The sequence below is a fragment of the Pleurodeles waltl genome, chromosome 3_2 (genome assembly GCF_031143425.1).
Source record: "Pleurodeles waltl isolate 20211129_DDA chromosome 3_2, aPleWal1.hap1.20221129, whole genome shotgun sequence".
In the NCBI taxonomy this organism is placed as follows: Eukaryota; Metazoa; Chordata; class Amphibia; order Caudata; family Salamandridae; genus Pleurodeles; species Pleurodeles waltl.
In genome coordinates, this window is record NC_090441.1 from 15,864,141 (window position 1) to 15,881,410 (window position 17,270).

The following is a 17,270-nucleotide window of genomic DNA, read 5'->3' on the forward strand; positions in this document are numbered from 1 at the left end:
CTCACTGTAACTAAATGAAACAAGAGGTGCCCCAAAGCCCATAGTCAGCAAAGGTAAACACCCCTTGTACTTTTAAACGTCAACCAATACACAGTGCATAAAGCAGTATACCAGTAAAACACCCTTCCCGTGACACTCTTTCCCCTCCACCCCACAAAACTCTCCTCCCAGTCCCTCCTCTCAGAAATCACCTACTACCACGTAACTCTTCTGAGTTGCTGCGGTTCAACAGCACCCTCCGGGGCAGGCCATCACTCCTCATTCCAAATCTCAACGCTCTCCTCTTGGTTTGCGGTGTCCTAGTGGGTTTCTGTCTTCTCAGCCAGTTCCTCTTTTGGAGTCTTGTGTCTCTCTTCCTCAAGCATCTCTGTCCTCCTTTCGTGCTCTTTCTGCGTGATAACGGTCCCGTTTTCTCCTCCTTTGAACTTCCCGGATTGGCTCTCTCCACCGGTCATCCTGCCTCCCTGTTTAAAGAGACAGCCTTCCGGTTTCTGATAGGTAGTGACCCTCCCCCTTTTAGATTGACCTTTTCTTCGTCTCTTCCACAGGTGTAGTGGCGTTCACTTGGCTGTTGCAGAGGCGTACCTGGGGTAGCCAACAGCTTTACTATAGTAAATAATTCCTTAGTACAGTTTTTAGCCTTCTCAATTTTAGCTATAAAATAGGATGATTTTTCTTTTTGAATTAAATCTTTGTAGACCTTAATTGTTAGTTTATAGATTTCTCTCTCACTGTCCTCATAGCTCCTTTCTGCAGCAGAGCTGCGTTTGGGCCCTGAGTTGTACAGAGAACCATAGTTTCAATGGTGTAACCCTACGGTTATTGTGTCTATTTTTTTACCTGAGCTAATTGGCTTATCACATAACCTAGCACTCATGATATTCAGATACTGATATGTCAAGATCTTTAGCGAGACTAGGCTTATATCTCAAAAGAACTGGAGTCAGTGCCTCAGGTTCAATCTTATGCCTTTGGTGTGACTTACTAGCTATATTGGGGCCTATTACCAAGGGTAGTTTGTTTAAGACATTTATATTAAACATAACCTCAAGATGATCCATCCATGTCAATGGTAATATAGTTGTCAGATTTAGTAGTTTGTTATCTGAGAAGAGCCCATCCAGAGTGTGGCCAGCCTCATGCGTTGGACTGTTTATCAGTTGTGTAAGCCACATACTAGCCATATTATCGGTTAAGCATGCGGTATCACAGTAGATAACACAAACATCTGTTTTTTCCCTGACTTTACATGACAAGTACAACACAAACGTAAACAATTCAATGAAGTCAAGAAGGCTGATGGAATGGCGACTACCAGGTCAGGCCCTGAAGAGGAGCAGCCCAGGTTTCCGTTATAAATGCTAAGTCCAATGAATTGGTTTCTAGAAACTCCCTGAACTCTTCTTTATTTTTATCAATGATTTGGCAATGGGTAGTGTAGAAGCAAGGCTGTGGTGTTTGTTAACATTATTTGAGGTGATTTTATTTAGTAAATTGTGTTTCCAGCACTCTGACTAGTTAGTGCTAGCTCACAAGTCTGACATCTCATGGTCTCTGGAGCACCAAGTGGGTCCAAAGTAGTGCAAAGGGGATTCTTGTCTAGAGTATTAAGCTTTAATAAATCACCCCTGGAATATTTACAGGTAATGGATAGATGGGTAGAAAAACAGACAGGGGAACTGGCACTGGGAGATATCTGGGTGCGAATAGGCGCACACAGGCTTGCCTTTGACGCACATTCGTCCCCTCGGCTTTGTAGGCCGGCATCCAGGGGACATGTCAAGGGCGTGACGATATAGCACTTGTCAGCACAAGTACAAAAAAGCAAGGGGAAATTAATTGCAAACAGGGGTCCAGCTGGGTCATGAAGCAGTAGGAGGGGGTGAAACTAGTATGTGTGGGAGCAGGCTCTCTAGTCCTGTACAGGAGTCAAGGTCCCTGATTGAGGGAGGAATGCTGTTTGTTGCCTTATTGTCTTCCCAGTGACGTTACTGTGTTAGTCTCAGTTACCCCTTTACCTGAGAGGGCGAAGGAATCGTCATCATGTGCTATGCCAGAGGGGAGCCAGTGCCTGGTAAAAATTCTACTCACCCTGCTAGATCCCCGGGATTAATCTCTGGCTGCCCCTCGAGATGTGACCTCCCCCTGGCCACATGTCCATATGTGATGATTATGGCAAGCGTTCCTATGCTGTGCCCTGAAATTGGAGAAACTATCCAAGTTTATAAATAAAACTGCACACTGGGTTAAGGGGAACCTCGGCTTCCAGGGTTGTTTACTTCCCAAGATCCTTATGGCAAGGAGGATGGGTTGGATTGTGAAAATGCACAAAGAATTTCAGGGGGAATGTGTCATTTTTACCTTTAGGAACCCTAGGGTGGCCAGGCATCTGATCTGGGCTGCCAAACAAGGCCACTATAAAAGTAGCAATATCAAGATGCTGCCGCTTGGGTTCTTTTATGAAGATCAGACCAAACCACCTTTCCCTGCTGTCACTCTGTTAACTCCCTTTGTTATACCTGTCCACAGTGGCTTTCTCCCCCTGGGTGGCCTTTCCATAAATGATTCACTCAGCCCTAGTAATGTAGCAAGATTTATCTCAGCCCAGGAGTCTAGATGTGGCCCAGATTATTTAGTGGCCTCCTCTGCCCACCTCAATCCTCTCCAACTCCCTCTATCACAATTAATCCTCACTGTAAAGAAATATCCAGGCCACCTGCCTGAGTTAATTCTGTTAGCTCTGAGGCACTGACCGCCAACGTTAATATTCTGTCCTGGAATATTGCAGGCCTTGCTAGCAAAATTGGCTGCAAGCACTGGAAGAATTTCATACGTAAGTTTGATATCATCTTCCTCCAGGAGACCTGGTCCACCAAGGACATTTCTATAGATGGGTATTATTCTCATATGATTTCTGCTGTCCCCTCTCCCTCTGGCAGGGCCCGGGCAGATCTTTCAACCTGGTTTAAAACCACCCTGGAGTGTCGTGTTGCCATGATTTCATCTGGCAGTCTTTTATTCCAAGTGTTTTCGTCTACATGGCCTAATGTTTTGAGCATTGTCTTAATCAATTTTTAGACTGGGTACTTCGATGCTGACCACCTTGCTCATCTTAATGTGTTGTTTGACTTTATCTTTGGTCTGGTTGTTCAGCTAGCCTCCCACCATAAAGGTTTTTAAATTATTTTAGGTGAGGATTTGAATGTTAAACTAGGGCAAACTCAAGTGGAAAATGTGCGTTCTGTATTTGACTGCCGTAGTATTAGGGCAATAGGTGTCCGCAGGACAAGGTGGGGCCAGGCTCTCCTTCAAAGGACTCAAGTGCTTAATCTTCTTAATGTTGTAGAACTTCATGACTCTTATTACAGGTCTAAAGCTACTTTTGTGAGGGGGAGGAGTGTGTCTCAATAATAGACAATGGCCCTCATTTTGACTGTAGGAGGCTGGACTGGCTTGTAGTGAGTACCTAGGGGTACTTGCACCTTGCACCAGGCCAAGTTATCCCTTATTAGTGTACAGGGTGTCTAGCAGCATAGGCTGATAGATAATGGTAGCTTAGCAGAGCAGCTTAGGCTGAACTAGGAGACGAGTGAAGCTCCTACAGTACCACTTAGTGTCATATGCACAATATCATAAGAAAACACAATACACAGATATACTAAAAATAAAGGTACTTGATTTTTATGACAATATGCCAAAAGTATCTCAGTGAGTACCCTCAGTATGAGGATAGCAAATATACACAAGATATATGTACACAATACCAAAATATGCAGTAATAGTATTAGAAAACAGTGCAAACAATGTATAGTTACAATAGGATGCAATGGAGACACATAGGGATAGGGGCAACACAAACCTTATACTCCAGAAGTGGAATGCGAACCACGAATGGACCCCAAACCTATGTGACCTTGTAGAGGGTCGCTGGGACTATTAGAAAATAGTAAGGGTTAGAAAAATAGCCCACCCCAAGACCCTGAAAAGTGAGTGCAAAGTGCACTAAAGTTCCCCAAGGGACATAGAAGTCGTGATAGGGGAATTCTGCAGGAAAGACACAAACCAGCAATGCAACAACAATGGATTTCCAGTCGAGGGTACCTGTGGAACAAGGGGACCAAGTCCAAAAGTCACAAGCAAGTCGGAGATGGGCAGATGCCCAGGAAATGCCAGCTGTGGGTGCAAAGGAGCTGCTACTGGACAGTAGAAGCGTAGGTTTCTGCAAGAACGACAGGGGCTAGAGACTTCCCCTTTGTAGGACGGATCCCTCACGCCGTGGAGAGTCGTGCAGAAGTGTTTTCCCACCGAAAGACCGCCAACAAGCCTTGCTAGCTACAAATCGTGCGGTAAGGGTTTTTGGATGCTGCTGTGGACCAGGAAGGACCAGGATGTCGCAAATTGCGTCAGGGGACAGAGGGGACGTCGAGCAAGACAAGGAGCCCTCTCAGCAGCAGGTAGCACCCGGAGAATTGCCAGAAACAGGCACTACGAGGATGCGTGAAACGGTGCTCACCCGAAGTCGCACAAAGGAGTCCCACGTCGCCGGAGAACAACTTAGGAGGTCGTGCAATGCAGGTTAGAGTGCCGTGGACCCAGGCTGGACTGTGCACAAAGGATTTCCGCCGGAAGTGCACGGAGGCCGGAGTAGCTGCAAAAGTCGCGGTTCCCAGCAATGCAGTCTGGCGTGGGGAGGCAAGGACTTACCTCCACCAAATTTGGACTGAAAAGTCACTGGACTGTGGGAGTCACTTGGACAGAGTTGCTGGATTCAAGGGACCTCGCTCGTCGTGCTGAGAGGAGACCCAAGGTACCGGTGATGCAGTTCTTTGGTGCCTGCAGTTGCAGGGGGACGATTCCGTCGACCCACGGGAGATTTCTTCGGAGCTTCTAGTGCAGAGAGGAGGCAGACTACCCCCACAGCATGCACCACCAGGAAAACAGTCGAGAAGGCGGCAGGATCAGCGTTACAGAGTTGCAGTAGTCGTCTTTGCTACTATGTTGCAGTTTTGCAGGCTTCCAGCGCGGTCAGCAGTCGATTCCTTGGCAGAAGGTGAAGAGAGAGATGCAGAGGAACTCGGATGAGCTCTTGCATTCGTTATCTAAGGAATCCCAAGAGACAGAGACCCTAAATAGCCAGAAAAGAGGGTTTGGCTACCTAGGAGAGAGGATAGGCTAGCAACACCTGAAGGAGCCTATCAGAAGGAGTCTCTGACGTCACCTGATGGCACTGGCCACTCAGAGCAGTCCAGTGTGCCAGCAGCACCTCTGTTTCCAAGATGGCAGAGGTCTGGAGCACACTGGAGGAGCTCTGGGCACCTCCCAGGGGAGGTACAGGTCAGGAGAGTGGTCACTCCCCTTCCCTTTGTCCAGTTTCGTGCCAGAGCAGGGCTAAGGGGTCCCTGAACTGGTGTAGACTGGCTTATGCAGAAATGGGCACCAAATGTGCCCATGAAAGCATTTCCAGAGGCTGGGGGAGGCTACTCCTCCCCTGCCTTCACACAATTTTCCAAAGGGAGAGGGTGTAACACCCTCTCTCAGAGGAAGTCCTTTGTTCTGCCATCCTGGGCCAGGCCTGGCTGGACCCCAGGAGGGCAGATGCCTGTCTGAGGGGTTGGCGGCAGCAGCAGCTGCAGTGAAATCCCAGGAAAGGCAGTTTGGCAGTACCAGGGTCTGTGCTACAGACCACTGGGATCATGGGATTGTGCCAACTATGCCAGGATGGTATAGAGGGGGCAATTCCATGATCATAGACATATTACATGGCCATATTCGGAGTTACCATTGTGAAGCTACATATAGGTAGCGACCTATATGTAGTGCACGCGTGTAATGGTGTCCCCGCACTCACAAAGTCTGGGGAATTGGCCCTGAACAATGTGGGGGCACCTTGGCTAGTGCCAGGGTGCCCTCACACTAAGTAACTTAGCACCCAACCTTTACCAGGTAAAGGTTAGACATATAGGTGACTTATAAGTTACTTAAGTACAGTGAAAAATGGCTGTGAAATAACGTGGACGTTATTTCACTCAGGCTGCAGTGGCAGGCCTGTGTAAGAATTGTCAGAGCTCCCTATGGGTGGCAAAAGAAATGCTGCAGCCCATAGGGATCTCCTGGAACCCCAATACCCTGGGTACCTCAGTACCATATACTAGGGAATTATAAGGGTGTTCCAGTAAGCCAATGTAAATTGGTAAAATTGGTCACTAGCCTGTTAGTGACAATTTGAAAGAAATGAGAGAGCATAACCACTGAGGTTCTGATTAGCAGAGCCTCAGTGAGACAGTTAGTCATAACACAGGTAACACATTCAGGCACACTTATGAGCACTGGGGCCCTGACTAGCAGGGTCCCAGTGACACATACAACTAAAACAACATATATACAGTGAAAAATGGGGGTAACATGCCAGGCAAGATGGTACTTTCCTACATTGACCCTGGTGGTTTTTTGACCGCTAGGCTAAATGTGACGGTCCTATCACCAACAGGCTGGCGGTGCAGACCGCCACATTATGAGTGTGGCTGGTTGGTCTCTGCGAACCTGCCACATCTCCACTCATACTGCCATGGCGGTCAGAACCACCGGGCCGGAGGTGATCATCTCTGACCTGGCAGTTCACAGAAGACCGCCGGCAGTATTAGGAGCCGGCTTTCCTCCATGGTTTCCGCAGCGGTAGCACTGCCACTAAAACCATGGTGGAAAGGCTATCGGTGACAGGAAATTTCTTCCTTGTCACTGTTAGTCGGCTCCCCCACCCTCCCAGCAAGCACTAGACCCCCCTCCTCCTCTTCACCCACAGCGCCCCCCACCCCTCTCAGCCACAGAGCCCCCTACAGCCACAGCACCCCTCTTCCCCCGTCCTCCACTCCCCATCCCCACATACATGCACACAGACACCCACACGCACGGAGGCGCAGGGGATTCTCCTGCTGGTGTGGAGTGAGACGTGCCCCTTCGGAGAGCGGTGCAGGGCCTGGTGACATCTGTAAGGAAATGCCTCCTTGGCATGGTTGCCCCCTGACTTTTTGCCTTTGCTGATGCTATGTTTACAATTGAAAGTGTGCTGAGGCCTGCTAACCAGGTCCCAGCACCACTGTTCTTTCCCTAACCTGTACTTTTGTATCCACAATTGGCAGACCCTGGCATGCAGATAAGTCCCTTGTAACTGGTACTTTTAGTACCAAGGGCCCTGATGCCAAGGAAGGTCTCTAAGGGCTGCAGCATGTCTTATGCCACCCTGGAGACCTCTCACTCAGCACAGACACACTGCTTGCCAGCTTGTGTGTGCTAGTGAGAACAAAACGAGTAAGTCGACATGGCACTCCCTTCAGGGTGCCATGCCAGCCTCTCACTGCCTATGCAAGTATAGGTCAGTCACCCCTCTAGCAGGCCTTACAGCCCTAAGGCAGGGTGCACTATACCATAGGTGAGGGTACCAGTGCATGAGCATGGTACCCCTACAGTGTCTAAACAAAACCTTAGACATTGTAAGTGCAGGGTAGCCATAAGAGTATATGGTCTGGGAGTTTGTCAAACACGAACTCCACAGCACCATAATGGCTACACTGAAAACTGGGAAGTTTGGTATCAAACTTCTCAGCACAATAAATGCACACTGATGCCAGTGTACATTTTATTGCAAAATACACCCCAGAGGGCACCTTAGAGGTGCCCCCTGAAACTTAACCGACTGTCTGTGTAGGCTGACTAGTTCCAGCAGCCTGCCACACTAGAGACATGTTGCTGGCCCCATGAGGAGAGTGCCTTTGTCACTCTGAGGCCAGTAACAAAGCCTGCACTGGGTGGAGATGCTAACACCTCCCCCAGGCAGGAGCTGTAACACCTGGTGGTGAGCCTCAAAGGCTCAATCCTTTGTCACAGCCCAGCAGGGCACTCCAGCTTAGTGGAGTTGCCCGCCCCCTCCGGCCACGGCCCCCACTTTTGGCGGCAAGGCTGGAGGGAACAAAGAAAGCAACAAGGAGGAGTCACTGGCCAGTCAGGACAACCCCTAAGGTGTCCTGAGCTGAGGTGACTCTAACTTTTAGAAATCCTCCATCTTGTAGATGGAGGATTCCCGCAATAGGGTTAGGATTGTGACCCCCTCCCCTTGGGAGGAGGCACAAAGAGGGTGTACCCACCCTCAGGGCTAGTAGCCATTGGCTACTAACCCCCCAGACCTAAACACGCCCTTAAATTTAGTATTTAAGGGCTACCCTGAACCCTAGAAAATTAGATTCCTGCAACAACAAGAAGAAGGACTGCCTAGCTGAAAACCCCTGCAGAGGAAGACCAGAAGACAACAACTGCCTTGGCTCCAGAAACTCACCGGCCTGTCTCCTGCCTTCCAAAGAACTCTGCTCCAGCGACGCCTTCCAAAGGGACCAGCGACCTCTGAATCCTCTGAGGACTGCCCTGCTTCGACGACGACAAGAAACTCCTGAGGACAGCGGACCTGCTCCAAAAAGACTGCAACTTTGTTTCCAGAAGCAGCTTTAAAGAACCCTGCAACTCCCCGCAAGAAGCGTGAGACTTGCAACACTGCACCCGGCGACCCCGACTCGGCTGGTGGAGAACCAACACCTCAGGGAGGACCCCCGGACTACTCTACGACTGTGAGTACCAAAACCTGTCCCCCCTGAGTCCCCACAGCGCCGCCTGCAGAGGGAATCCCGAGGCTTCCCCTGACCGCGACTCTCTGAAACCTAAGTCCCGACGCCTGGAAAAGACCCTGCACCCGCAGCCCCCAGGACCTGAAGGACCGGACTTTCACTGCAGAAGTGACCCCCAGGAGTCCCTCTCCCTTGTCCAAGTGGAGGTTTCCCCGAGGAAGCCCCCCCTTGCCTGCCTGCAGCGCTGAAGAGATCCCTCGATCTCTCATTGACTTACATTGCGAACCCGACGCTTGTTCTAACACTGCACCCGGCCGCCCCCGCGCCGCTGAGGGTGAAATTTCTGTGTGGGCTTGTGTCCCCCCCGGTGCCCTACCAACCCCCCTGGTCTGCCCTCCGAAGACGCGGGTACTTACCTGCAAGCAGACCGGAACCGGGGCACCCCCTTCTCTCCATTCTAGCCTATGCGTTTTGGGCACCACTTTGAACTCTGCACCTGACCGGCCCTGAGCTGCTGGTGTGATAACTTTGGGGTTGCTCTGAACCCCCAACGGTGGGCTACCTTGGACCAAGAACTGAACCCTGTAAGTGTCTTACTTACCTGGTAAAACTAACACAAACTTACCTCCCCCCAGGAACTGTGAAAATTGCACTGTGTCCACTTTTGAAATAGCTATTTGTGAATAACTTGAAAAGTATACATGCAATTGAAATGATTCAAAGTTCCTAATGTACTTACCTGCAATACCTTTCAAACAAGATATTACATGTTAAATTTGAACCTGTGGTTCTTAAAATAAACTAAGAAAAGATATTTTTCTATAACAAAACCTATTGGCTGGATTTGTCTCTGAGTGTGTGTACCTCATTTATTGTCTATGTGTATGTACAACAAATGCTTAACACTACTCCTTGGATAAGCCTACTGCTCGACCACACTACCACAAAATAGAGCATTAGTATTATCTATTTTTACCACTATTTTACCTCTAAGGGGAACCCTTGGACTCTGTGCATGCTATTCCTTACTTTGAAATAGCACATACAGAGCCAACTTCCTACATTGGTGGATCAGCGGTGGGGTACAAGACTTTGCATTTGCTGGACTACTCAGCCAATACCTGATCACACGACAAATTCCAAAATTGTCATTAGAAATAGATTTTTGCAATTTGAAAAGTTTTCTAAATTCTTAAAAGACCTGCTAGGGCCTTGTGTTAGATCCTGTTCAGCATTTCTTTTAGAGTTTAAAAGTTTGTAAAAGTTTGAATTAGATTCTAGAACCAGTTTTAGATTCTTAAAAAGTATTCCAACTTTTAGAAGCAAAATGTCTAGCACAGATGTGGCTGTGGTGGAACTCGACACCACACCTTACCTCCATCTACAGATGAGAGAGCTAAGGTCACTCTGTAAACTAAAGAAAATAGCAATGGGCCCCAAACCTACCAAAATACAGCTCCAGGAGCTTTTGGCAGAGTTTGAAAAGGCCAACCCCTCTGAGGGTGGCAACTCAGAGGATGAAGATAGTGACTTGGAGGGAAATTCCCCCCCTCCAGTCCTACTTAGGGAGAGCAGGGCTACTCAAGCCCTGACTCCACAAATAATAGTCAGAGATGCTGGTTCCCTCACAGGAGGGACCAACAACTCTGAAATCACTGAGGATAGCTCCAGTGAAGAGGACATCCAGTTAGCCAGGATGGCCAAAAGATTGGCTTTGGAAAGACAGATCCTAGCCATAGAGAGGGAAAGACAAGAGATGGGCCTAGGACCCATCAATGGTGGCAGCAACATAAATAGGGTCAGAGATTCTCCTGACATGTTGAAAATCCCTAAAGGGATTGTAACTAAATATGAAGATGGTGATGACATCACCAAATGGTTCACAGCTTTTGAGAGGGCTTGTGTAACCAGAAAAGTGAACAGATCTCACTGGGGTGCTCTCCTTTGGGAAATGTTCACAGGAAAGTGTAGGGATAGACTCCTCACACTCTCTGGAAAAGATGCAGAATCTTATGACCTCATGAAGGGTACCCTGATTGAGGGCTTTGGATTCTCCACTGAGGAGTATAGGATTAGATTCAGGGGGGCTCAAAAATCCTCGAGCCAGACCTGGGTTGACTTTGTAGACTACTCAGTAAAAACACTAGATGGTTGGATTCAAGGCAGTGGTGTAAGTAATTATGATGGGCTGTACCATTTATTTGTGAAAGAACACCTGTTAAGTAATTGTTTCAATGATAAACTGCATCAGCATCTGGTAGACCTAGGACCAATTTCTCCCCAAGAATTGGGAAAGAAGGCGGACCATTGGGTCAAGACTAGGGTGTCCAAAACTTCCACAGGGGGTGACCAAAAGAAAGGGGTCACAAAACCTCCCCAGGGGAAAGGTGGTGAGACAGCCAAAAATAAAAATAGTAAAGAGTCTTCTACAGGCCCCCAAAAACCTGCCCAGGAGGGTGGGCCCAGAGCCTCTTCACAAACCAATCCTGGGTACAAGGGTAAAAACTTTGATCCCAAAAAGGCCTGGTGTCGAAACTGTAGTCAGTCTGGACACCAAACTGGAGACAAGGCCTGTCCCAAGAAAAGTTCCACTCCAAACTCCAATCCAGGTAACACTGGAATGGCTAGTCTCCAAGTGGGATCAACAGTGTGCCCAGAGCAAATCAGGGTCCACACTGAAGCTACTCTAGTCTCTGAGGGTGGGGTGGATTTAGCCACACTAGCTGCCTGGCCGCCTAACATGCAAAAATACAGGCAGCAGCTCTTTATTAATGGGACAAGTGTAGAGGGCCTGAGGGATACAGGTGCCAGTGTCACCATGGTGACAGAGAAACTGGTTTCCCCTGGCCAATACCTGACTGGAAAAACTTATACAGTCACCAATGCTGACAATCAAACTAAAGCACATCCCATGGCAATGGTAACTTTAGAATGGGGAGGGGTCAATGGCCTGAAACAGGTGGTGGTCTCCTCAAACATCCCAGTAGACTGTCTGCTTGGAAATGACCTGGAGTCCTCAGCATGGGCTGAGGTAGAACTAAAAACCCATGCAGCCATGCTGGGTATCCCTGAACTGGTGTGTGTAAAAACAAGAGCACAATGCAAGGCACAGGGTGAAAAAGTAGAGCTGGAGTCTGGAAAAATGGCCCAGCCTACCAAGAGAAAAGGAAAGTCAGTTGGGAAACCAACTGCAACACAGTCAGAAAAAGAGAACCTCTCTTCTCAGGAAGAAGTTCTGCCCTCTGAGGGAACTGAGCCTTTGGAGCTTGAACCTTATCAGGTTGAGCTCTTAGGCCCAGGGGGACCCTCAAGGGAGGAGCTGTGTAAGGGACAAGAAACCTGTCCCTCTCTTGAAGGGCTTAGGCAGCAAGCTGCTGAAGAGTCCAAGGGCAAGAAAAATGGAACACATAGGGTCTATTGGGAAGATGGACTCCTGTACACTGAGGCCAGAGACCCCAAACCTGGTGCCACTAGGAGAGTGGTAGTGCCTCAGTCGTTCAGAGAGTTTATTCTGACCTTGGCCCATGATATTCCCCTTGCTGGGCATTTGGGACAAACCAAGACGTGGGAGAGGTTAGTCAACCACTTCTACTGGCCCAATATGTCCCAGAAGGTTAAGGAGTTTTGCCTCTCCTGCCCCACCTGTCAATCCAGTGGTAAGACAGGTGGGCACCCAAAGGCCCCCCTCATTCCACTTCCAGTGGTGGGGGTCCCCTTTGAAAGAGTGGGTGTGGACATAGTTGGTCCACTGGAACCTCCCACAGCCTCAGGAAATATGTACATCCTAGTAGTAGTGGATCATGCTACTAGGTATCCTGAAGCTATTCCCCTTAGGTCGACTACTGCCCCTGCAGTAGCCAAGGCCCTCATTGGTATCTTTACCAGAGTGGGTTTCCCTAAGGAGGTGGTGTCTGACAGAGGTACCAACTTCATGTCAGCATACCTTAAACACATGTGGAATGAGTGTGGAGTGACTTACAAATTCACTACACCATACCATCCACAAACTAATGGCTTAGTTGAGAGATTCAACAAGACATTAAAAGGCATGATCATGGGGCTCCCAGAAAAACTCAAAAGGAGATGGGATGTCCTCTTGCCATGTCTGCTTTTTGCTTACAGAGAGGTGCCACAGAAGGGAGTAGGATTCTCACCCTTTGAACTTCTGTTTGGCCACCCTGTAAGGGGACCACTTGCTCTTGTTAAAGAAGGCTGGGAGAGACCTCTTCATGAGCCTAAACAAGACATAGTGGACTATGTACTTGGCCTTCGCTCTAGAATGGCAGAGTACATGGCAAAGGCAACCAAAAACCTTGAGGCCAGCCAACAGCTCCAGAAGTTTTGGTATGACCAAAAGGCTGCACTGGTTGAGTTCCAACCAGGGCAGAAAGTCTGGGTTCTGGAGCCTGTGGCTCCCAGGGCACTCCAGGACAAATGGAGTGGCCCTTACCCAGTGCTAGAAAGGAAGAGTCAGGTCACCTACCTGGTGGACCTGGGCACAAGCACGAGCCCCAAGAGGGTGATCCATGTGAACCGCCTTAAGCTCTTCCATGACAGGGCTGATGTGAATCTGTTGATGGTAACAGATGAGGATTAGGAGGCAGAGAGTGAACCTCTCCCTGATCTTCTGTCATCAGACCCAAAAGATGGCTCAGTAGATGGAGTGATCTACTCAGACACCCTCTCTGGCCAACAGCAAGCTGATTGTAGGAGAGTCCTACAACATTTTCCTGAACTCTTCTCCCTAACCCCTGGTCAGACACACCTGTGTACCCATGATGTGGACACAGGAGACAGCATGCCTGTCAAAAACAAAATCTTTAGACAGTCTGACCATGTTAAGGAAAGCATTAAGGTGGAAGTCCACAAGATGCTGGAATTGGGAGTAATTGAGCGCTCTGACAGCCCCTGGGCTAGCCCAGTGGTCTTAGTCCCCAAACCTCACACCAAAGATGGAAAGAAAGAGATGAGGTTTTGTGTGGACTACAGAGGGCTCAATTCTGTCACCAAGACAGATGCTCATCCAATTCCTAGAGCTGATGAGCTCATAGACAAATTAGGTGCTGCCAAATTCTTAAGTACCTTTGACTTGACAGCAGGGTACTGGCAAATAAAAATGGCACCTGGAGCAAAAGAGAAAACAGCATTCTCCACACCTGATGGGCATTATCAGTTTACTGTTATGCCCTTTGGTTTAAAGAATGCCCCTGCCACCTTCCAAAGGTTGGTGAATCAAGTCCTTGCTGGCTTGGAGTCCTTTAGCACAGCTTATCTTGATGATATTGCTGTCTTTAGCTCCACCTGGCAGGATCACCTGGTCCACCTGAAGAAGGTTTTGAAGGCTCTGCAATCTGCAGGCCTCTCTATCAAGGCATCCAAATGCCAGATAGGGCAGGGAACTGTGGTTTACTTGGGCCACCTTGTAGGTGGAGGCCAAGTTCAGCCACTCCAACCCAAGATCCAGACTATTCTGGACTGGGTAGCTCCAAAAACCCAGACTCAAGTCAGGGCATTCCTTGGCTTGACTGGGTATTACAGGAGGTTTGTGAAGGGATATGGATCCATTGTGACAGCCCTCACTGAACTCACCTCCAAGAAAATGCCCAAGAAAGTGAACTGGACTGTAGAATGCCAACAGGCCTTTGACACCCTGAAACAAGCAATGTGCTCAGCACCAGTTCTAAAAGCTCCAGATTATTCTAAGCAGTTCATTGTGCAGACAGATGCCTCTGAACATGGGATAGGGGCAGTTTTGTCCCAAACAAATGATGATGGCCTTGACCAGCCTGTTGCTTTCATTAGCAGGAGGTTACTCCCCAGGGAGCAGCGTTGGAGTGCCATTGAGAGGGAGGCCTTTGCTGTGGTTTGGTCCCTGAAGAAGCTGAGACCATACCTCTTTGGGACTCACTTCCTAGTTCAAACTGACCACAGACCTCTCAAATGGCTGATGCAAATGAAAGGTGAAAATCCTAAACTGTTGAGGTGGTCCATCTCCCTACAGGGAATGGACTTTATAGTGGAACACAGACCTGGGACTGTCCATGCCAATGCAGATGGCCTTTCCAGGTTCTTCCACTTAGAAAATGAAGACTCTCTTGGGAAAGGTTAGTCTCATCCTCTTTCGTTTGGGGGGGGGGGTTGTGTAAGGAAATGCCTCCTTGGCATGGTTGCCCCCTGACTTTTTGCCTTTGCTGATGCTATGTTTACAATTGAAAGTGTGCTGAGGCCTGCTAACCAGGCCCCAGCACCAGTGTTCTTTCCCTAAACTGTACTTTTGTATCCACAATTGGCAGACCCTGGCATGCAGATAAGTCCCTTGTAACTGGTACTTTTAGTACCAAGGGCCCTGATGCCAAGGAAGGTCTCTAAGGGCTGCAGCATGTCGTATGCCACCCTGGAGACCTCTCACTCAGCACAGACACACTGCTTGCCAGCTTGTGTGTGCTAGTGAGAACAAAACGAGTAAGTCGACATGGCACTCCCCTCAGGGTGCCATGCCAGCCTCTCACTGCCTATGCAAGTATAGGTCAGTCACCCCTCTAGCAGGCCTTACAGCCCTAAGGCAGGGTGCACTATACCATAGGTGAGGGTACCAGTGCATGAGCATGGTACCCCTACAGTGTCTAAACAAAACCTTAGACATTGTAAGTGCAGGGTAGCCATAAGAGTACATGGTCTGGGAGTTTGTCAAACACGAACTCCACAGCACCATAATGGCTACACTGAAAACTGGGAAGTTTGGTATCAAACTTCTCAGCACAATAAATGCACACTGATGCCAGTGTACATTTTATTGCAAAATACACCCCAGAGGGCACCTTAGAGGTGCCCCCTGAAACTTAACCGACTGTCTGTGTAGGCTGACTAGTTCCAGCAGCCTGCCACACTAGAGACATGTTGCTGGCCCCATGAGGAGAGTGCCTTTGTCACTCTGAGGCCAGTAACAAAGCCTGCACTGGGTGGAGATGCTAACACCTCCCCCAGGCAGGAGCTGTAACACCTGGCGGTGAGCCTCAAAGGCTCACCCCTTTGTCACAGCCCAGCAGGGCACTCCAGCTTAGTGGAGTTGCCCGCCCCCTCCGGCCACGGCCCCCACTTTTGGCGGCAAGGCTGGAGGGAACAAAGAAAGCAACAAGGAGGAGTCACTGGCCAGTCAGGACAGCCCCTAAGGTGTCCTGAGCTGAGGTGACTCTAACTTTTAGAAATCCTCCATCTTGCAGATGGAGGATTCCCCCAATAGGGTTAGGATTGTGACCCCCTCCCCTTGGGAGGAGGCACAAAGAGGGTGTACCCACCCTCAGGGCTAGTAGCCATTGGCTACTAACCCCCCAGACCTAAACACGCCCTTAAATTTAGTATTTAAGGGCTACCCTGAACCCTAGAAAATTAGATTCCTGCAACAACAAGAAGAAGGACTGCCTAGCTGAAAACCCCTGCAGAGGAAGACCAGAAGACAACAACTGCCTTGGCTCCAGAAACTCACCGGCCTGTCTCCTGCCTTCCAAAGAACTCTGCTCCAGCGACGCCTTCCAAAGGGACCAGCGACCTCTGAATCCTCTGAGGACTGCCCTGCTTCGACGACGACAAGAAACTCCCGAGGACAGCGGACCTGCTCCAAAAAGACTGCAACTTTGTTTCCAGAAGCAGCTTTAAAGAACCCTGCAACTCCCCGCAAGAAGCGTGAGACTTGCAACACTGCACCCGGCGACCCCGACTCGGCTGGTGGAGAACCAACACCTCAGGGAGGACCCCCGGACTACTCTACGACTGTGAGTACCAAAACCTGTCCCCCCTGAGCCCCCACAGCGCCGCCTGCAGAGGGAATCCCGAGGCTTCCCCTGACCGCGACTCTCTGAAACCTAAGTCCCGACGCCTGGAAAAGACCCTGCACCCGCAGCCCCCAGGACCTGAAGGACCGGACTTTCACTGCAGAAGTGACCCCCAGGAGTCCCTCTCCATTGTCCAAGTGGAGGTTTCCCCGAGGAAGCCCCCCCTTGCCTGCCTGCAGCGCTGAAGAGATCCCTCGATCTCTCATTGACTTACATTGCGAACCCGACGCTTGTTCTAACACTGCACCCGGCCGCCCCCGCGCCGCTGAGGGTGAAATTTCTGTGTGGGCTTGTGTCCCCCCCCGGTGCCCTACCAAACCCCCCTGGTCTGCCCTCCGAAGACGCGGGTACTTACCTGCAAGCAGACCGGAACCGGGGCACCCCCTTCTCTCCATTCTAGCCTATGCGTTTTGGGCACCACTTTGAACTCTGCACCTGACCGGCCCTGAGCTGCTGGTGTGATAACTTTGGGGTTGCTCTGAACCCCCAACGGTGGGCTACCTTGGACCAAGAACTGAACCCTGTAAGTGTCTTACTTACCTGGTAAAACTAACACAAACTTACCTCCCCCCAGGAACTGTGAAAATTGCACTGTGTCCACTTTTGAAATAGCTATTTGTGAATAACTTGAAAAGTATACATGCAATTGAAATGATTCAAAGTTCCTAATGTACTTACCTGCAATACCTTTCAAACAAGATATTACATGTTAAATTTGAACCTGTGGTTCTTAAAATAAACTAAGAAAAGATATTTTTCTATAACAAAACCTATTGGCTGGATTTGTCTCTGAGTGTGTGTACCTCATTTATTGTCTATGTGTATGTACAAC